Here is a 22,479-nt window from a genome sequence, read left to right as displayed (position 1 = left end):
GGGCTCCGGCTCGGCAGATCTCGGGGGAGGAGGGCGTTTTGGTTTTCGCTGCTTTCCTCCCGCCGCCCTCCCTCCTCTCGCCTCTTCTTCGGGTTTTATATTATTTTTGTTTTCTCAATAAAACACCACGCGAAGAGGCGAGATGACAAAGGAAATGTGATCCTAGGCGCTGCAGGGGCTCAGAGCGAGAGAGAACCGGAGAGGAGGAGGAGGGGGCGAGCGTAGCGCTCTCGGATAGCATTGCACAGCGGCTCCAATTTGTGCGAGCGAATATAATACACCCCCCATGAATAATTCAGGGCGGCCGGCGGGGACCTGCCGCTGCTCCTCTGCCCGGCCGCCGCAGCCTCTGCGAGCCGCGCCGAGCCCGCGGCACTGACCGGCCGGCAGCAGCCGCCCGAGCCGCCGGGTACCGCGTGTGCCGGGGCTGCTGCGGGCTCGGCGCTGCCCTCCGCGGGAAGCCCCGCGTAAAGGAAGGCGTCCAGGGGCAGCCGGGACTCGGAGAGGCGAGAGAGAGGACTGCCCTTCTTGGCTGTCCTCGGAGCCCTTTTATTCTTCCCATCTCCTCCTCCGCGTCCCGCCAGCGTGAGTCTCTGCCGGTGGGGTGGGCACCAACGCCGCCCTCCATCCCCACCCCCCAGTCATGCGGTGGTGGAGCAGGCGTCGGCGGGGGAAGACTGGAGCCGGAGAAGTCTGCCTGGCCACTGTGTTTCAGTGCCTCTCTCTCTCCTAGAGCTGCTCTGGATTGCAAAAGTGGAGGGGGGAACTGAAACGAAATTTCCCCTTCCCCCCCGACAAGCACAGGTTTAAAGGAAAAGAGGAAAAAACCCAACGCCCCAAGAAGAAAGAGCGAAACTTGAGTTAAGCCCCTGCTGCACCCCGCCCGCCCGGCCGCGAGGGACTTGCACTGCCGCCCCGACCCGGTTCTGCGGCCGTGGGAACCGGAGCCAAGCCCCGGCGGACAGAGTTCGGTCCCCGCTGGATGCGGCGGGGATCGGGCGGTCGGCGCCCATGCACTTTCCGTTGAGGAAGAGGACAAGTAACCAAACCACGTTGTCAAACTGCTGACCCGAGGGGGAGATGAGAAGACTGTGTGAGGTATTGACTGATCGGGGAATCGATACAATTTGTCTAATGCAACGGGGGATCGGGGGTTAAGTACATGAGAGGGACGAGAGGATCCATTTACTGAGGGAGAACGGGACAGCTACACCTTGATACCAAAAATACTCCCCCCTCCCCGCAGCAGCCAGCCCGGCAGCAGCGAGGTACGAGGAGAGGACCCAGCTCCCTGCAGACCGCCGGATCGATGACACCGTATTTGCAAAACCGGCCCATCGATCCCACTTGGCAAAACGACTGATCGATGCCAGCTTGCTCGTAAGCTGCTTGCAGAACTACCTTCTCCCCGCGCCTCTGCTTTTCCGCCCACGCTTTTTTTTTTCCCCTTTTTTCTTTTTTTCTTTTTTTTTTTTTTTTGAGGGAGGAGAGACACATTTTTGCCCCCCATCGGGGAGTCAGGCCCATCGCAAATGGCTTCGTTTCCCGAGTCCGACTTCCAGATCTGCCCGCTGTGCAAGGAGATGTGCGGCTCGCCGGCTCCCCTCTCGTCCAACTCCTCCACCTCCTCGTCCTCCTCGCAGACCTCCAGTTCCTCCGGGGGCGGCGGCGGCTCCTCCTGCGGGGGCCCGCCGCGGCGGCTCCACGTCCTGCCCTGCCTGCACGCCTTCTGCCGCCAGTGCCTGGAGGCGCAGCGGCACCCCGGCGCGGGGGACGCGCTCAAGCTGCGCTGCCCCATCTGCGACCAGAAGGTGGTGATCTCGGAGCCCTCGGGCATGGACGCGCTGCCCTCCTCCAACTTCCTCCTCAGCAACCTGCTGGACGTCGTCGTCGTGGCGGCTGCCACCGACGAGCAGAAGAACGGCCGCGCCGCCGGGGCCGGCCCCGCCGCGGGGTCGGGCGGGGGCGGCGGCGGCGGCAACAACCGGCACCACGGCCGCCCGCCGCCGGGGCCGCCCCGCGCCGCCGGCTCCTCGCCCGCCGCCGCAGCCTCGGCCGCGCCCTCCTCGACGTCGTCGTCGTCCTCCTCCTCGGGCGGCGGCGGCTCGGCGGCGCTCCTGCTGCGGCGGCCCCACAGCCGGCAGGGCGAGCCTCGCTGCAGCTCCTGCGACGAGGGCAACGCCGCCAGCTCCCGCTGCCTCGACTGCCAGGAGCACCTGTGCGACAACTGCGTGCGGGCGCACCAGCGCGTCCGCCTCACCAAGGACCACTTCATCGAGCGCTTCGCCGCCGGCCCCGCCGCCGCCGGCCCCGCCGCGCCGCTCGCCCTCAGCCCGCCCTACCCCGCCTCGCCATACAACATCCTCTCTGTCTTCCCCGACCGGGCCAGCTACTGCCAGCACCACGACGACGAGGTGAGTGCAGGGAGGGAGGGAGAGAAGGGGCCGCTGCACTCCCGTCCCTGGCCGGCGCCAGAGGGCCCCCGCCCGCATCGTTCTCTGCCGGTGGACGGCGGCGCTGGGGACAGGGGGCAGGGCCGCCCCGGCAGCGGCCGGAGAGGGGCGCGGGAGCCGCTGACACACCGGAGGAGGGCGTGCGGCGAGGCGGCGGCGTCCCGGGCGCGCCCTACTCCCACCGGGCGCTGCTCCGCGCCGCCGCCTGGGAGGAGGAGGAGGAGGTGAGCCGGGAGGCCCCTCCGCGAGGTGCGGGACGTGCTGTCCCCGGAGGCGGCCGGCGGAGCCCCGGTCTGCCCGTGAATGGTTTGCAGCGGGGGCACTGGGCTGCTGCGGGCGCTGTGTCCCTCAGAGCGGGCTCGTTGTTCTTTAGAGCGGGCTCGTCCGGCGCGTACCGAGGGGTGGCGGGGCCGTGGAGATGCAGGAGAAAAAGGTTTGGGGTCCCCCAGAGTCCCGACGCTAAGTTAAACTGGTTTTTGGAGTCTGATTTGTACATGCCGTGTTTGGCATGTAACCCACTGGAGAAAGAAAAACGAATAAATAGGGAAGGAAGGTAGCTGTGTTGAGAAAAGAGCACTTTTTTGATTAATTAATTATAAATAAATAAAAGGTAGTGAAAAAGTTAGCAGAGATACTCGCGCTTGCATATGCCAGGTATATCTGCTGCTCTTGGTCAGCATCTTGTCTGCTTCTGTGGTGGCAGTCATCTACTGATTCAAAAACAGGAACTTGCTTTACGTGGCGTTAGTTTAAGACGTTTTGGCTTTGCAAGTTTTGCTTCTGGTGACCGTAAGTATTGTTTCATAGATCTTAAAAGAGGCAATGGCTTCTTCAAAATACACTTGAAAGTGTCTTAAGTTTCATTGGGATAATTTCTTGATGTGATAGTTTGAAACTGGATTTTTCGTTTGAAGCTGGAAAATGGCGATCTGCTGACTTTCCCCTTTAGCTCTGGGGGTCAACGCGGGGGGGATTTTGCTGGAATTTTCCAGTAACTGGTGTTGGAGGTGGTTTCCTCCCAGGATGAAATTGGACAGCACAAGGGGCTTCAGGGGAAAACCTGCCTGAGGACAGGGGTAGTACAAGAGCTTCCTGTGGGATGCTTGCTTAACTGATAAACGAAGGCATTTAGCCCAGGGAAATGTGGTGATGCCTTTGTCTTCAGTTTTCAGGGACACTTTCTATCTCCTCTTAATGTTGCTATAGCTATGAAATAATTCTGGAAAGGTCCGGCATTTTGTGTTTCTTCAAGTTGCTAGTGGCAGAGGACAAACCGTATGAATTCTGTGGGAAAAGAAAGACCTTAAAATGATATTTGGGGGCATGAAGTGTGATTGAGGAACAATCAAGTTTTTTAACAAAAAGAAAGGCAGCCCAGAAACATTATGGCAGCTGAGCTGCTTGCAGCATTTTCTGGTATCTCAGTATCTCCCTAAGAGTGGGCTTTCTAGAACACTTGTGTGATACTAAATGCTAGACTGAAATGAGGCATGATGTTCTTAAGATACTAGAAAAAAAACATCTTTCTGCATTAATTTTGGAGTATAACTTCGGTTTTATGGTACAGGCTAGAAAGCTTCTAGTTTTTGTTTTCTCAGTAGGATGAAAGTTCTTTTTGAAGTGTGTAAATGAAACAATTGAGGGCTTTTGGCCATAGCATAGAATATCCAGCTTCTAATGCAATGTATTCTGAATCCACTGAGTAAAAGAGTAGCTGGGATAGGAGCTCCAAGGTATTTTGTGGACTTAAAAGCTTAAATTGCAGAGGGAACAAAGGTATTCTAGCCTAGCTTAAAGTGTATGGCTTTTCTAGAAGTAACTTCTGAAAAAGCTTAATTTATTTTACATAAATAATTTTACTTTCAACGGTGCACTCTGAAAAGAGTTCACCTCTTAAAAGGATAGGGTTTTGGGTGTTCCTGTGTCCTGTAGACCTAGAAATTGTTTTAAAACAAGTAAGTATTTTCAAGCCCTCAGCTCCTGTTGAGAAAAGCTTTTATTCTGCAAATTAATGATCTACTACTGTTCTTGATTAGTGCGTTTTGGTGGCTCCTTAATGCGGCCGTGCCTGTACAGTATTTGCAAGTATTTATTATTCACTCGAGAGGAATTGTTAGGGAGAATCTGACCGTTGGGAACAGTTTGTCCTCTAAATCTTTATCCCTTTGGCTAAAAATATGGGTGAGGTGTACAACTTTTTTTTTTTTTTCTGAGAAAGGGTGGCTGCAAAACTGTGAGGGTTATTGCTTGTTTAAGAATGCTATTTACAGCCTCATAAAAGGAACGATAATAGAAAGGCAGCCTTCCAGGAGAGTACTTAGTGCATCACTTAAGCACTTTGTTGGGCTAATAGTGTAAAAACAAACCTAAAATGCAAGACAGGAATAGTAGCCTGAAACCTTAATATTAGTAGTTAAAAACTTGGGTTCTGCTCAGTATGTGAGAAAAGCTGGTGAGCAGGATATTCCCTCTGATTAATTCATGCAGGTAAGGTTTGGGCATAGGCAGATCTCATCTACAAGCTGCTGGAAGAGTAATTCTCTTAAATGCAGAGTTCTCCTTCCCCAGGATATATAGTCCTTGCTCTGTTATAAGGAGTTTGACCCCATCCCTGAGGGTTTTCTGCACAAAAGTTGCTGACTCCTCCCTTATTTTGTGCCTCCTTGCCTAGAACATGATACTCCTGTCCTAATATTGCTACTCATTTGTTACCTTTCATCCTGTTCCTCTCTGGTCTTTCCACCCCTCCTTCTGGGAATCACTGTCCGTTCCCCATAATTTTCCCTCATTCCACCTCCGTTTTTAGACTCCCTCGAGTGAGAAGGGAAATAGCACTGTGGGTGGTTACTTACTGGGTGTTCCAAGTCTCAAAACAAGACTACACATACACATTTGCCAGACAAGATCAGTGTAGTTGCTCATCCTCTTAATGCAGAGAAATGCAGATTTCAGCTCTTAACTGGGATGTGTCTGGCGTGTAGTCTCTTTTTAGTCGAGATGGTTCTGGTCTTGGTTGAGCTGTTGACTCCTGTTGTGTGCTATGAGTATGTAACAGTCTCTGAAACAGAGAATATTGATTGTTACAGTAGTGGCAAACATTAGAGAGTGCAACCCTGCACACTGCTTTCAGGGTGGCAGTGCCTGCAGATGCTGCAGTAATGCATTAAAGAAGGTGAATAAAACTGTTTTGGGGTGCAGGGGAAGCAAAAGTCAATTCTTTGTCATAGAGCTTCTGTTGAAATCCATTCTGGTGGTTTACTGCTGGGAACCTCACTGTCTGATGTAAAATACTATCATGGCAGCTGGGGAAATGCTTAATTTCAGATGTATAAAAGCATTCTACAAAAGTAACAATGTTGCACCCCTGATAATTTTCTTTTGTCTGGCATTTTTTGTGTGTACAGCACTATCAGTGCTACAGTGGCAACTAGATGGTATTGTTATAAAAACCAACCAGACAGGGGACTTGAAAAAGATTTTACTTTAGTCTTGCCCATAATTAAATCAAATATCCTCCCTGATATGTCAGTGTGTTCTTGATTTATTTCATCTTGGACTGAAAGAGCACCTCTGTTTTTCTTTTCTTGGAGGTATGAATAGGCTGTAAACTAAACCACAATCTTAGAAAATGTTGGAACAGCTGTAGGACACTTGGCTTGTATTGATGAACTATCTGAATTCAAGTGAGTTTGCAGGAAGTGGAAAATGCCACAAGTTGCATGTTAAATAATTGGGGTTTCATTTATGCCAGAGCTCAGCTCCTGTGTGCTTGAATATCATTTAATGATAACAGTGGTGGATGGTCAAAACACTTCAATAGCAGACTTCTAACACTTTCTAAGGAAGGTGTGGAGTTGCCAGGTTCAGTCAGCTTAATGGTGTGTGATCCTTCTAGTTCTCATATTGCTCTATAGATTCCATTTTAGAAGGGGTTCATGGACTACTAAGACATACAAGACAAACCCCTGTAGCACCACAGCTCCCTCTGTTGCAAGAAAGACCTTTAAAATCCCTTCTCCCCTTGCTCTTAGACACACTCTTCCTTTCTTCCTTTTCCTTGCATCGTGTGTGTCTTTGGTCAGGGTCTTAACTGATCAGAATTATTTACAAACTCCTAAGTGTTTTGCCATATCAGTGAGTTGCAATGGATCATGGGGCTGTTGTAGCATGCAGACAAGACTCACTAAAATCAGATTGCTGTGTTAAATTCTGGGGTTGCATATATTCCTGGATTTCTTATCTTTTTAGATTACAAATAAAATGCATTCCTTCTTATTATTTTACAGATTGTGAAAGATGCAATTTTTGGAGGATTGTACATGTATGGGGGAAGCATTGAACTGCCTAGCTGTCAGCTGAACTGAAAGCTACTTACCTGGTACCTTGGCTAAGGTTGCTGATTGAGTTTATGTCTAAGTTGTTATGTAGGGTGAAGCTGTGCTTTCACAGTAGGGAGCAAGCTGTCTTCACATCTCATGGCTACTCAGAGAATAGAGGCTCTCACTTCGTCCTCTGTTCTTGCCAGACTTGGCTGTGCACGCTCAGGAGATGCTTCTGTGAGTCAATTTAACTCGCTTAACGTGACAGAAAACTTCTATCCCTTTTGCTAGCACTGGTATAAGTTTATTTTAATTGCATGCTGAACTGGTATGAGGGGAAAGGAGGAATGGAGTGGTTAGACAGGAATGGTAGGTTAAATGTGGTTGCTTTTGTGTAATGGCTTTCCATACTGCCAAATGCTGAGCTTTGCTCCGTGGTGCTCCCAGTGCCATCCACCCACGTCTTGCCAAAGTGGTTGGCTGATGCAGAGGGAGTATGCCTGAGTTCCCAGTTCCAGTTCTGCATCTTTTGCTCAGGGGTTATTTGTATGAAACTGCAGTGTGTGGTACAGGCTCTTGCTGTTTCTCTTTGTAATGATTAAGGTTTTTGCCACCTAACAAAGATTAAGAATTTTAGGAGAGTATCCGGAGGCAGTGGTTTTAAAATGCAACACTTTGTGTTGCTGGTGTTGTGACTGCTAGAGCTTCAGCTTTAGAGAAAAAAATGTGCACATGAGCTAGAGAAATTCATACTTCCAGGGTATGTAAGAAACTGCATTTAGTTCTTTGTACTCATGCAGCCTTCGTTTATCATACTTACTGTGTCTTTCCTGTATTGATATCAAATGCACATACAGGTGCCCATCTGAGGACAGTGCTTCAGATTAGGTTACTGACAGTTGTGTTTTCATTTTTAACTTTTTCCCGATGAAGAAAGCAGGGTAGTGAGTTATTTTGTTCATATGTGATTTAAGGAATGTGGATTTAACATCCTTATCTTTCTAAGGGGTTGGAAAAATCTTTTGTTTCACAGTATTTTTTACCTTACAAATACTGTTCAGCTATCATGTGTTAAACCTCTGGGATTACTCTGCCTTACCTCCCCTTTAGATGTCTCTTCCCCATCACATCTTCAGCTCCTGGCTCTTCCCTGCATGCAGAAGTCTTTTGATTTAACTCCTTGTCTTAAGTAAGAGAATTAAAACTTTGTGTTTTAAACAGCTTTAATACTATACTGGAGAATCTGATTCCCCCCTTGCTGCTTTGCAGTTGGCTGGTGTTGAAATCCACTTACCGTTTTAGGGTAAATACCGCAAAGTTGTCAGGGTTTTCTCTTGGTGATAATAGGATGTTGTTACACTAATGGCTTAATTAAACATGACTTCAGAAAATTTTCAGTGAGCAAAAACTGAACATAGCATAAATGCCTTGGATGTTCAGGCAACTTTCGTGGACTGTTTTTACTTAGAGCCTGTCTTTGAAAACCCAAGAGAATTTCTGTGTGTTTTAAGGGTATTAATGCTTGCAGGCTGCAGCATAGACCGCTGAGGTTGCAGTGGCATACAGCTGGAGATGTGCATACAATAAATAGGCATGAAACTAGATTACTGTATACCCATAATTTTTTTAAATTACAGTTTTGTTAGAACCGATGCCTTGAAGATTATCTTGTAACTGGGAGACAAGGTTTAGCTGAATTTTTGCTTCAATTTAGTGATTAAATATTTCATGTGTAGCAGTTTCTCCTTTCAGCTAAATCTTCAGAGCATGTAAACATGCTTGCTAGACTATGCTTCCTTTAAGGAAAACTACTTAGTTCCTCTGTTTTAAAGTCAAGGAGGTATCCTTCATTCCTCTTTCAATACTGTCTTGATTCGGTCTCTTCCTAGTTTTCCTCCCATACTCCCTTCCTTCCTGCAAAGTTGTTGGTGTCTTTCCATCAGGCAGAGAAAGAATCACGATGTGTTGAGAGCACAGATCTTAAGCTGCACGAACAATGCATTGAATGCAAGACTAATGTTACCACAGATAAGATATCACAGAAGGGGTTTATTGTCTTCAGCTGTAACCCACTTTCTGTAGAGCAGTTACAAATATAGTCTTGGATCATAATTATGTAGTACTTAATTTTCACAAATGCTTTTAACCTATCATTCAAAGTCTTTAATTAAAAAGTGTAGAAGTACTGGATGGGACTGGTTACTGCTTGGCAATGCAAGTATTGGTTAATGTGATGAATGGAAGTCCCTCATCCAAAAATTTATTGGGCATATTGCCTTTGTTTCAGCTGTTCTCTTTGTGGGCTCAGCTGCAGCCCCTTCCATGGCTTGTTTTCTCCTTTCCCTGGCTGTGCTTGAAGAAGGGCTCTGTGGGTGGGATGGGTTTGGTTCTCCTAACAAATTAAGCTTCTGCATCTGAATCAAGTTACAGAAATGGAACAAAAAAACATGTTAAGGAATTGGAGCAATACTATCTCCTTGAGTACAAAAACTTGTTTACTACGTAATGTCACCTCAGAAGTTATTTTATTATTCCTCTTTGCTCTACCATCTTAAAGAAGAGAAATTGTATGTGGCTATGACAGTAGTGTGCTTCTTTTCTGAAGTTCTTTTGATTCTCAGCTACTTGTTTCTTCCTCTGCTATCAACCTCAACAAAATCAATTCTTTTCACTTTTAGCGTCCATAGCTGCTAATCTTTTTTAGCAACTAAAAATGTTGGCCAGCTTTGAATGCTCCCGCTGTATAGCATAGTATGAAAAGGAATAAAAGCCAGTAGCCACGGATGAGGCTCATGAGTATATGTTCTGTGTTGTTCAGGCATCTTGGATATGTGTGCAACACTGACAGAATTAATTCATGGTTACGTGTTCAGCTCTAAGAAAGAAAAGCACCATTCCTGTTATTTCATTTGAGTGTGCAACATGCATTGCTAAAACCCCAGATGAACTTGTTGGCTAGGATGATGACTAGTTAGCAGTTTCCTTCATATGTGGTTGAAATATTTTTGAAGTGACTAAGACTTGAACGGGAAACTTCAAATGCTTGTTGTTTTATGGTTCTGTATGCTTTGTGCTGTATGCCTCTGCACTGGTGCTGACTTGGAGAAAATGGATTACCTCCCAGCAACAGGGAGGTGGCTTGAGGCAAGCTCTAAACTTGTTGGACTGGCAGTGGTGAGAATCACTTTTCAGAGTTGGGTACTTAAAATTCTGGGGCTTGTGAGGTATGCCTTGAGTTCTACAGAGAAAACCTCAGCTGAAGAAACATGTGAATTGTCTTTAAACTCATTTCTGAAGTAGACAGATTAACCCAGCCAAAGGTAACTGCTGTCACCTCAGCAGCTCAGTTTTACTCCTGTTTGTTACTACAGTATTCTCTCTCCTAAGAGCACACAAGCAATCACCAAGGCTGCTCTTGTACCGGTGCTTTCCAGGGATGTGAGAACAGCAATGTGCTTGCCCTTTAATCTATGTTGTGGAGGTGGGGAGAAGGGTGCTTTACTAAGCTAAAGGTAATAGCTGAACTTGTGTTGCATCATTTTCCCTCCCATGTTGGTTAGTCTCCACGCCTAACCAAAATATTTAAAGGTGTTCTGTGAAGTTTGCTAAACCCTATCTTTTTCAGTTGGTTGCTTGTATTACATCCCCCCCCCCAATATATTTTGTGGATAGCCAATGTTGTTATAAACTGCCATCTACTGTAAATATTTCCTTTTGCTAGGCCAGGTAGTGTGAATGTACAGAACTGTCAAATGCTGTGTTTGGCTGGATTAAAAGACTGGTAGGGACCTGAAATTCAGCAATCAAATTTCAGTGTGATTCTTGGATGGTAGTGCTGGAGCTTGTTGCTGTAACTTCCCCATGTCCCATGTTGTCTTGGGTTTTGTGGACTCTGTTTGGATGTCTAGGCACTTCTGTCCAGAATGGCAGGCATATGCTAAAAAACTAATGTTATACAGCCTTTTGTTCAGCTGCTCTTGGTTAACAAAAGGCAAACTATTATTTAGGGTAAAATGTCAGCTATCAAACTTCAAATCCTCCCCCTTCACTTCAGTGGTTCTTTTTATGCAGCTATTCACACTGTCAGACAGTTAAGTGTACAAAATAAAAATCCCTAGCCTTAAATATTGGGTGTGAGCAAAGCTTGAAAGCTGTCTGCATTACGGATGCCCTTAAGCTTTGTAATCCAACCTAGTGCTGGATCAGGGACTAGAGAAATGCTGCTGCCTTGTTTCGAGGCTGGTAGTGTGCAGCACCAGTGAGCGAGTCAGTACGGGTTGCCTGACGAGGTTATTCTTGCTGATCTTCTGTCTCCTTGAATAATGCCATGTCAGGCATGGAAGGTGTAAGGGAGAGCCACCAGGTAGCTCCTGGGGTCTTGCCGCTGCTGTGTCTTGCTGTGCTTTGGAAGTCAGCTGTATAGTTCCAGGATGTGTTGGGAAGCGCATGTGTATGTGAGGCAGAGCAGGTTTGTTACTTTGAGGAAGAACTTTCTTAGAGCATAGAAAGAAGGAGCAGCATGCCGCCAAGCCTTCCTTTTTTTTTTTTTTTTTTTTTCCCTTTAAAAGCAGTGCTGGTGAAGGGTTAAATTCCAGCCCCCTGCAGCACACCCCGCCCCCACCGCTATATATGGTATGCCCAAAGGCACTGGAGATTTAATACATTGAAGTTGGAGCGTGAAGGGGGTCTGCAGCCTGCTAGACAAAGTCACTCAAATTTCAAGAATACTTGATCCATACAAGGATGTTACTTGAGAATGGCATGGCTTCTCTGTTAAGAAACCGGTTGCCCAATGAGCCGTCTGAGTGTCCCAAACACAGCTTTTGTGGCTAGATGAGCAGATTGCAAACCAGATTTTCTTTAATCGATGGCTGGCTGACCAGCAAGCTAGCTGAAGTTGTTGTAAGAACCGAACAGCTTCCCTTCAGAGAAGTGGTTATTTGTAGGGGAAAATGAAAATTGTTGTTTCTCCCACTAAAGTGCTTGCAAGTCGTGGACACTATTGTGCAGATAATGATACAACAGAATTCAGTTGAATTGACTGAATACTAGACTGCAATAATGGAAAATAATTTCCCCTGGTTAGTTCCTGTAGAAGTACCTACAGTGTTGCAGTTATGTCCCAACAGTATGTATTTGGTGTCAACTTCTGTTAAAGGCTTTTAAATGGATGGGAAAATATTGGATGGGAAGAAAGGAGGGACAGTTTATGGAAGAACAAAATAAAAACAAAACCAAAATTATCTTAAATAAATTGGTACTAGAAGGATCAGGCAGTGGTCTGGAGTGGATTCTACCATGGAAGAATTAACAAGCAACACTAACAAAACATTTGGGAATTGGAAAGTATGAAGTAAAAAAGAATTCCTAGAGCTCTGAGGTCCCAGTCTTTCTAGTGCTGCTCTTGTATGTACTAAAATAGTAATGGGGGTAAGATTTAATTCTCTCCTTGCTTCTTCCTCTCTTGTGCTCGATACAGTTGTCATTGAGGGGGCAGATGTAATAATCCCTGCCTCCCCCAATATCATGGAAGCATTGATAAGATTAGAATTAAGAATTGGATTAGAATTATATATGGTGGCTGTTGACAGAGTTCCAAAAGGTAACTACATGCCCTCCCTTATCATGAAGGTGCTGTCTTCTTTCTCTGTTCCAGACAGCATGTATTTTAATTGACAATATTCCATGGTAGTTGCTGCATTCTTCTTGCACTACTAATTTTTTCAAGGTCTCTGAGCCTGTTGCTAGGTAGTTATTGTATGGCCCCTGAGCTTTCTGTTGCTGAAGCATGGTTCCCTTACTTGAATTACTCTGTGTGGTGGCTGGTGGGATGGTTCTTAGGGGGGTTCATAGTGGGCAGTCCAAGCAGAATGAGCGGAGTGGAAGCAAGGCTGAAGTGTCTTGAGCTGACTTTTGCTGCATAGCTGGCAATTTGCTGGAGGGCTATCCACTCCAAACTTCCAGTCATTCCTGAGATATGCTTTTTCCATTTGTATGCACTTCCCAATGCATACAAATTTGTTAAACTTCCTGAGTTTTAGACAATTGTGACTTGTCAAAACAAGCATGGCTTTATCTTCATGTTATTGCTTTTCTGGCAAAGGTGGAATTATCCCACCTTTGCATCTTGTCAAAAGCAGTTCATTACGTGCCTCTGAATCTGAACTGTTCCTCAGGAGCAGTTGTGTCAAGTCAGCTGAATTTCTTTGTCTCTTACCAAAACAAGTGGAAAGCCTCTAAGGCAATGTTCTGCTGAACCTGGTGGGGTAAGTGTGGGCCCCTCATTCCAAGTGGCTTGTTCCTCAAATAATATTTTCAGGGAGCAGTTGTTCGCCTTGATGCTGTTACATATTGGTGCGTGGTTAGTGGATGTTGGTACTACATTGTAGTTACAATTGAAAATTCTTTATGATTTAGGAACCTAGGTCTTCTAGAGAACCACTAGAGATATTTTTTGCTGGAAGTGATGAAGCACTGCAGTTACAATTAATATAATGCATGCAATTCATTTCCCCTTGGCTTTGGTATTGACTTGGGATATAGGTAAGGTCAGCATGTCTTTGCAAAGACTGGAGTAGTTGGATCCTGTGGCTGGCCACTTGAGCTTGTAGTGGCATACTTGGGCTTGGCTTAGATCCAGAGGCTCTTCTTTCACTGGAACACTTCCTTGTCAGTCCTTTCATTTCTTTTCCTATGCCTGTGAGCCAGTGAAGGGAGTTCAAGTAGTACGTGATTACTGAGAGTCTTTACCAGTGCTCCTATCTCTGTCTCTTGGCAACGATGCCAAAAAACTTTATACGCTGTGAGAACAAATAGGAGAACCATAATTTAAAAGTGCAGGTGTTAACTTAAACTTACTTTCACAGACTGCAACAAAAAACCCCAAATTGAGCCATATTTTAAAGTAATAGTTTCATTTTCATATCTCAGTCCTTAGATGCAAGCAATTGTCTTCTATTTTTCTTCAGAGAGTACCACAATTTCTATAGTTGTAGAAGTTATTTAGGGTGTTCAACTACTTATAGCTTTATTTTAATTGGTTTCCAGTTTGCATGTCTAGCTGCAGAAACTTTGTGAGGAGGAGTTACTCAGCTGCCTTATTTGGCCACCAGTTTCTTAGAGCGAAGTCATGCCTTTCAATTGACATCCTTGTAAATACAATTCATAGCATTTTTATTCTGTACATGGTATCACTTCTGACACCTGTTCTTAATGCCAGCCTCTGCCATTCAGCAGAGAACAGGGGCTGCTAAGGAGCTTCAGCTGATGAAGCTCCTCAAAGGTGTGGACCAAAGATTTATTGAAGGTCCCTTTTTCTGGTCCAAACCTGTTCATCTCATTTCCTTCCCTAACTCTGCCTTAAACTGGCTTAAACTTAGAGAAGGCAGTTGAACATGGATACTTTGAATAAATTTTTGGTGAAAGCCATTGAAATTTTGGTGAAAGCTGTGCATTTCATTATAACGCATTCTTGTGACTAAGCATCTCACTTTTAAAATGTGGTTCTTGGTAGTGCAAGTCACTGTGTAAACGTGGAACAAGTGTTCATTCCTCTCAGCTGCTCAGTAATACACTTCTGTTGTCGTTCATTTGTCTTCATTATATATTGTCAGTGTATGCATGTAAACATCATTTTTATAAGGTATTTATGAGGGTTTGGCTTCCATAATAAGACCAACTTATTTTCTCCTAAATAAAAGATTACTCTTGACAGTTAATCAATCCAGGAATAATGTATTGAACCAGTACCCTGTCAGAACTGCAGTTTTGTCTTCACCAATGTTCAATACAGCTGTTTCAAAAAAAAAAAAAAAAAAAAGGAAAGCTCTTTAGTATGTATTTTAGAGTAACTGGTCTACAATGTGTCCTTCCACTTAAAATTTTTAAATTATCATGGGAAGCCTTGATGGTGTCTTGTCTTTTATTATTTTATTATTAGTTTTCTAATGTAAGCAACAGAAAAAAAAATCATGGTCTCAACTGGAAATACCATATAATGCATGAAATTCAATATGATCTTGTCTACAGGAGAACACAATATTTTCATCAATGTGTTGTTTGAATTTTAAATTCATTTTAACACCATCCCAGGAGGAAACATAAAAGGAAGCACTTTTCACCAGCTAGGGGAGAGATTGTAAAGAGGAAATGTTGCGTATCAAAACAAAGACGAAAATAAAAAAATAGAATAGTCACCTTCCAGCTGAGCTGACTGTATGCTATCCAAATGTGCTGTCAGCAGGTGAGAGACTCACTGACATGGAATGCTGTCTTGGAAATCTTTTTTGTTTCATCCAGGTATTCCCCAACATACAAGAACACAGTGTTAACCTCATTGCAGAATCTAGGTACATTTCTATATGGCTTGTCTGGGGATGGAAATCAGACAAACTATTTGGGATAATGATAATCTCCCTCATTATAACTCTATCCTAATTGTCAGCTTTTTGCAGTTTATTTCTCCCTTTGAGAACAGTTTTCTCATATGTAGTGGTGTATGATTTTGCTCCAAAGCTTTCTGGTATGAATTATTTCCTTAAGGTGTCATCCACCTGTGTTAGTGGATTGAGATGTTGGGTGTAGATGGGCAGTTTTCCATTTGGCTCCTCTGGCAAAGATACTTTGAGACAGCCACGTAGTCCCTTGCTGAAGGAGGGAGGTAGTAAGAGGAAATAATCCAAGGTGACTGATGCAGTTCCAAATCCAGTAACTTCTTTTGGATGCACATAATCCAATGAAGAAGCACAAATTTTTTGAGCAGCATGATGTGAAATTATATAAAATGCTACATTTATTATCTAAGAAAGGAAACGCCTCTTCAGAAACCCTGTCTAGCTGAGGAAAACTGTTGCTAGTGATTCACTAGGAACAAATGGCTGTTGTTGGAAGATACTTTCCCAGATCAGTAAGAGTCAGAATATCATGGTGTGTCTGTTGTTTTTCCCCATTTCATGTATCTGTTTTTCTCCACGCAGGGGACACATTCCTGCCAAATATGTATGCCATTGCTCTTGTTCTGCTACGGCTAGGTGGAAATGCTTTCAGAATGAAAGATCTTTGCAAATCAAAGTTTAAACAAACAAAAAGAAACAAAACCAGCCAAAACAAATTCTCAAAACACCCAGCTCTCATGTGGTCAAAGAAGCCACTTCTTGGAGTAAGCTGACTTGTTTCATGTTTGATCCCATATGGAGTTACGGAGGGAAACCATTCCTCGAGTGCTTTTGTTAAATAAAGCTGTTGCCACGAATTAAGCAACGCTGCCCTGGAATGTTTCTGATCATGGTCTTGCAGAGCTTGTGACCTTTGCACTGAACATGTGAACTGAAACTTCATCTTCCAGTGTTCAATAACCATGTTAAAAATTCAGAGGTGAGGCAGTCTTGGGATTTCCTCAGGCTAGCTTAAATGCCAAGTGAAATTTAAGTACCGATTTATAGAGTTACTCTTCCTTTCTTTTTTTGTGTGTGCTAAGTCTAAGGTACAATTTTTATTATAAATCTGAAAATTCTTTATCAATTAAAAAGACCTCCACGATTGCATAGACAATGTCTTAAAATGCTTTCATTTATAGAAGCCTACTGAAGCATTGAAATATTGACACCTTCTTGTCTAGATGCATTCAATTACTCTAACTAGAATGTTTGTAGTAGTATTCTACTACTGCTTCTTCAGGCAATTGCTTTGACCAGGAGCTGGTTGTAGTGCTTGCAGAGGAATATTCAGTTTTAGCTGGGCTGCAGCTGAAAGGGGGAGAGAAGCAGTTTAAAAACTGTGCCTCTTGCAGTACATCCCTTTGATGCCACTGGACTTCCTACCCAAAGAGAATAATGCTATTAAGAATTAGTCTTTTTCCTGTTTACCAGGTAGGAACACTGCCACCTCTTGGCTACTCACCATGCTGACCTTTCTGAAAACTTTGGTGTTTCTTGTGATGTTTTCTGGTGCAGTATTTCTGAATAATTACGTGGTGTTGTAGTGAAAGCCTTAATATATCATATTGTAGACTTAAGATTTTGTATGGAGCTCATAATAATTGTGGATTCTACCCTGGAACAAAAAGATGGAGTATTACTTGGTCAAGTGACTTTCAACTCTGCCCCACTGCAGTATATACATCCCTTAAAAATGTACTAAATTAGGATGAATTTCTGCCCTCACTAGATTAGATAAGGTGACCACACAATTTGGCAACAGTGCTGGCATCTAAAAGTAATTTCTGGCACAAAAGAGATTCAGCCTTTATGCCATTAAAAGGGAACCGACCGAGTATTTTCTACTGACCTTTATTTGGTTTTGGTCAAAGCCATGTTGATCAAAATGGTGAATTCTACAGTTGGGGAAAAAAGGCTGTGTCAGGTTCTGACCATGTTTCTGATATCAATTTTAGTGAATCTGGCTTGAGAAGTAGTTTGAATTACTGCAGCTTCAGGATTCCTGATATTGTGAGGGGTTGTAATAGTTAGCTGTTAATCCCAGAATGCTTCCCAGTTAGGAGGGAAGTACGCTTCTGCTCAAAACCCTTTTCTTGCTGTAAGCAGCTTTGTCTTTTTCTGTAAGCAGCCAGTGTTTTGCTGGCCACATGTTTGTCTGGTTGTGCAGTGAATTTAATTCTCGAGAAGATGCACAGAAGGGTGACTTCTTCAGCCCAGTTAATGTGCCACAAACAAACTGAGCCTTGAGGAACACCCCCCCCCTGCAATGCTGGCTTTTTCTCTAACAAGCCAATCCAGTGAGTGCTGGGAAGAACTCCTACTTAAACCTGCCCATGTGAGAGAGAAGTCTGACTTCTCTCTCTCTGACTTCTCTCTGAGACTTGTCAGAGACTTTGCTCGTCAGAGACTTTGCTCGTAGAAAATTCTGGTGCAAAGCAGTGGCCCCCGTAGCCCAAAGGGCTGTAACCACCAGGTAGTGCAATCCCCACCTCAAGCAGCAAGTTTCAGTGGAATGTAGAAACTTGAGAGAGAGACAAGGTGCTCTCAGAACATGAGAGGACTTCAGTGGTTGAGTGGGATTGTTAGGATGCTAACAACATCCTGACTCCTATATTAGCAACTGGAATTAATTTCTGGATGTGTAATTTAAGCTCCATAACAGTAATAGAGGATCTGGGTTTCCAGCATCTGTTCATAAGTTGCATCTCAAAGCCCCTTCTCAAAGGTGGTCTCCTTCCTACACCCCCTACCCCAGCCCCTTCAGGTGTGGGGGTGGGAGGTCGTGGTGGGGAAGTGGCTTTGTGCTGCTGTATCCCTGTTTTATGCACATCTCAAAAATGAGGCAGGTGTAAATCCAATTTCCTGTGGATGAACTTTCAAACATAACTTCTGAGATGGTGGTTTGGAGCCTCTTGTGGGAGAGACTTTTATAGAAGAACAAGAGTGACTGGCTTGAGAAGGAGAGTTAGGAAGAGCCGGGCTTCCTTGTCAGTAGGAGAGATGGTGGGGCCTGGGGTTGCCAGTCAGTACTTCTGTGGCTCTTATTCCACTTAAATAAATTACTTATTTAAAAAAAAAAAAAAGACGCAGACTCTTGTATTACTGTATTACAAACTGAAAATAAGCTGCAGAGCTTTGAAGACCTTTTGTAGCCATAGCAAATGAGGCTTCACTGTGCAGGCTATATGCTTCCTTCTTGCAGATCTTAGTGAAGTAACAGAAAAGGGTGAAAGTTACTATACAAACTTTTTAAGCCTCCTTGTCTGGCTTGGTGAATCAAGGTTTAGAACTGCTGAAATTTCATTAGTGGATTTAAATGACAAGTAATTTGATAGTCTAGAAGTCACTGAAATATTTTTGTTTAGCAGAAAACCCTCTGTGTTGTGTTTAGTTTTGATGGCATACAGATTAAGGGTGTATTTTGCTGGTGCTGTGGCATTAATGAAAATACCACTTAGTGCCTATTTTTCAGCATCCTTATTAGAGCAGAGTCAGTCAGTCGCACTGTATAAGCAGCAGTGATGAATTTTTAAAATGGAGGCTTGCTGGAGGGAGGAAGGATTGGCAAATACATGATGTATCTAAAAATTTCTGGGAAACAGTAATTTTCAGGAGTGTTTCTGTAGTGGCAGATTCATTGGAATAAAATGCTAACTGAATAGTTTTGACTAATTTGTGATAATGGAAATTTCAGGATTGCTCCTGGCTATTATGATGGCTAAGTATTTTGCGTGGAAGAACAAAAACCTAAACCTTAAGGATTTTTTTTCAGCCTTTTGGACAAAGCTTAAGAGTTTTTAACATCTCAAAACATGTTTGACCTCCCCACCCTTAAGCCATTTTGACACTCTTTACCATTGCATTTCAACAGGAAAGAAAGATCCTTTTTATAGCCAAATGGCTTCCTCCTTCTCTTCTGCCTCTTTTCCCCTCCATCCCCCACCCCAGAGAGCCTTTCTAGTGCTCAGGCTTCAGCTGCTGCCTGGATACTGGCTACATCTGTCTTGTTTAGATGGTCCTAAGAAAAAACAGCACTGAATGTGACCGGAGGGCCAACAAGAAGATATGTTTCTTTTCAAATTTGAAAGGAAGCCCTGCACTTGCTTCTGCCTGTTTCTCTAAACTGTTTTTAAATCAATCATGGCTCTTGCTGGTAAATGCTTTCAATCCCCTCCCTCCCAGAAATGGTCAAAATCCAAAACATTTGAAGAAAGTCTAACGAGTTAAATATGATGGTGTTCGCAAGCCCTGTTTCCCCTCATACAGCTTCCAGTTTGATGAAATAAACTCTTTATAGGCTCTTGCTTTGAGACAGCCATTGGGAAAAAAAGTTTCTAAGAGGATAGTGTGACTCTAGGTGGAATTTGGAGGTTTGCAAGTCCATAAATACTTACACTGACGGCAGACCGGGCTTTTGTACTTGCGTTGAAAGGGACAGCATTAAAAACTGATTTTGGACCTAAGCAGTACTCGATGTTTTGTGGTGAAAAAGATGGTGACTGTCAGGGAAAGAGTAATTATGTGGGGCAGATGGAGGACCGAGTAGTTCCTGTTTTGGGGGGAATCATCTGATAGTTTTAGAGTGCAGGATTAGGGCTGGAACAATGACAATCTCTGCCAGTCAAGAATGGAGTTATAAAAATGTGGGGTGGTGGTTCTGTTTTTTAAAGGTTCATCAGCTGGGTGGGAGGGGAAGCCGTGCAACTTGATCCTGTTCATAAAATTCAACCATAGCTGAAATGGATTTGCCCTTGTGACAATATCTTGTTGCACACAAAATAGGAGGAGACTGTATTAATGCATGAGAACACGCTGATGTTTTTGCATCACAACCTGTGTGTGTCTGGCTGGAGGTGCTAACTTTTAGTTAATAGTGCCTTTACCACCCACCCACACCAGAAAATGCATCTTTATAATGAACTGTGGGGAACAGAGGAGAAACAAATAGCAGTAGAAATTGCTCTTTTAAGAGTTCCTGTCATCCCTTGATTAAATAATGGTTGTTATTACTTTTATTGATTAAGGAACTTATTAGCCATTTCATTTTTTACAGGCTTATGCTGCAATGAATAGTTCTGTGCATTTTTATTGCTAGCTGTGATGTTTTTAGTCACGAAAATAAGTGTGTAGGAGATGCACCCTAAATAGTTGGCATGTTACTGGTGTGACTTGGACATCCAAGAACCTTGTCCTTTGAATTTTGTGGACATGCTGCTAGAGTGAAACTGTGTGTCATTGCAGCATTTCCTCTGTAGTTACAGTGCTTGAACTTTGGAATCCACTTTTCCTGGCTTTTGAGTGGGGAGGCAGAGCAAAATGGATGTTTGCACTGAACTCAGCCCGTGCACTGAGCTTCAGATAACAATTATTTGGCTTTTTAACATCCTTGTATTTGGCATGTTGAGCCAGCCCCACGGGGTTGTCCTGTGAATTCGCACACCAGGAGCAGGTCAGCTCACTGGGGCTCTAATTTCCACTAACCTCGTGTTGCTGCACTCATGGTCCTGTGCAGAGACTTATAACCTCACCCAGCTCCGAGGTGGTTTTGGCTTGTGTTCTGGGACAAAGACTCTGAACTTTGCTTCTTGGATGCATTGTAAGGACAGTCTCTCCCTCAAGCCAGTCTCTCTCAATGCACGCTGCAGGATCTGGTATGGAATGTGTGGCTTACTCCTAGAACAAGAGGAGCACTTTTAAAATGTGTTTCCTTGTGAAAGTCTGGATTAAATAGGAAAACAGGTTTGCAAAAAGTGAATTTAACAATTCTGACTCAATTTCCTCTAAACTTATTGGGGTAGATTTCAATTTAATTCACCAATTTAATAAAAATTAGTGGCCTGACATTTGCTGGCTCTCAGCAGACCTGAGAGAGGTCACAAACTGGAATCGGCTGTGCCTATACTGGTGGGTTTAACAGGGCTGGCACAAGGTGACATGTACACTAACTAGATTTTGTCTTCCATCAAGAGAGCTGTGGAGCCCTCGGAGTCCAAATTCTCTTCCATAAGCTGTAGCTTTGTTTTCAGACTTCCCTGAAATAACCTTCTAATGCCCAAAGACCTTTCTGACTTGAAACCCATGTCCCATTTTACAGCCTTTGCCTGTTCCCTAGCAGAGAAATGGGGGGCTGGGGGATAGGGATGTTGATTAATGTATTAATGATTCAGTTTGCTAAATGCTGAGGAATTTTGAGTTTCCATCATATTATGCTGTAAGGATTGGTCTCACTGCAAAAACCCTGCACTTGGCCCATATTTAGCTCAGTGTGCAGCCCTGTTCTGCTGGTGTGGGGTGGAGGATGGACACTCACTGCACACGGGAGTCGTGTACAGCTCGGGGAGCACTGAGGGCACTGACAATACTACGTCCGCGCTGATACCAATCTCCCGATTTTTATTCCTCGTCTTGGGAAGCTGAAGTTTGGCCTCCTCCAGCCTGGGCTCAGTGCCTCCAGCTGCTCAAAATGGAGGCTGTTTGGTGATACAAAGGCTGCGATGCTGCTGCTGCCGCTGCCGGAGGGCGTTCCCTCCCCACCACTTGGCTCCTTCAGGGCAGGTTCTGCGGTGGCCCCAGGAGCGAAGGGCAGCGCTGCTGCTGGGGCTGGGAGGAGGGGCAGGCTGGCCCCTCTCCTCGCTGTCCCACTCTTCCTTCCCACCCCTGGCTGGTACAGCAGCACCAGCTTTTACACCTCTAGCAGTGCTGCTGTCACTGTCCCGTGGTCAGTACAACAGGCTGAGTTAGTGAACTGATGAGCAGCTTCTTCCTTTAGAGACTGTGGATGAGTTTTCAGGGTAATCTTCACATCGGTTCTCTGGTGGCACCGCAAGGTGCTGGTGCTCGCTTGTCTAAACTGGGAGGGTGCTGGAAAAGGGTGGTGGTTCTGGGAGAGGTGGGTTTGCTTGGGTCAGCCTTGAAGCCTTTATGAAACCTCTGCTGTGTATTTGTGAGCACAAGTCTGAGGTTGTACTGGGTGCTGCATTGTGGAGTAGATACATACTTCGTGGAAGTTCAGAATCTTTTTGGAAATAGAGCTGACCTCCCCTGGCAGCATCCACAATGCAGCCCTGGGGACATGTAATTCTGCCTAAACTAGAGGAGAGAAGTGGGATTGGGATAATTACCTGAAACTTGGAGCCTCTTGGGATTGAATAGCTTCTGTCTGATATCATGACACCACAGTACTAAACAGCTATCTCTTGCAGTAAAGCTTGAATCACATGCACCTTCAGGTCCAAAGTATTGCCTGCAGTGAATTTGCTCCTTTTTTTCTTA

This window comes from Haemorhous mexicanus, chromosome 1 (assembly GCF_027477595.1).
Source record: "Haemorhous mexicanus isolate bHaeMex1 chromosome 1, bHaeMex1.pri, whole genome shotgun sequence".
Taxonomy (NCBI): domain Eukaryota; kingdom Metazoa; phylum Chordata; class Aves; order Passeriformes; family Fringillidae; genus Haemorhous; species Haemorhous mexicanus.
The sequence above is the reverse complement of the archived record's forward strand: the minus strand, read 5'-3'. Positions refer to the sequence as shown.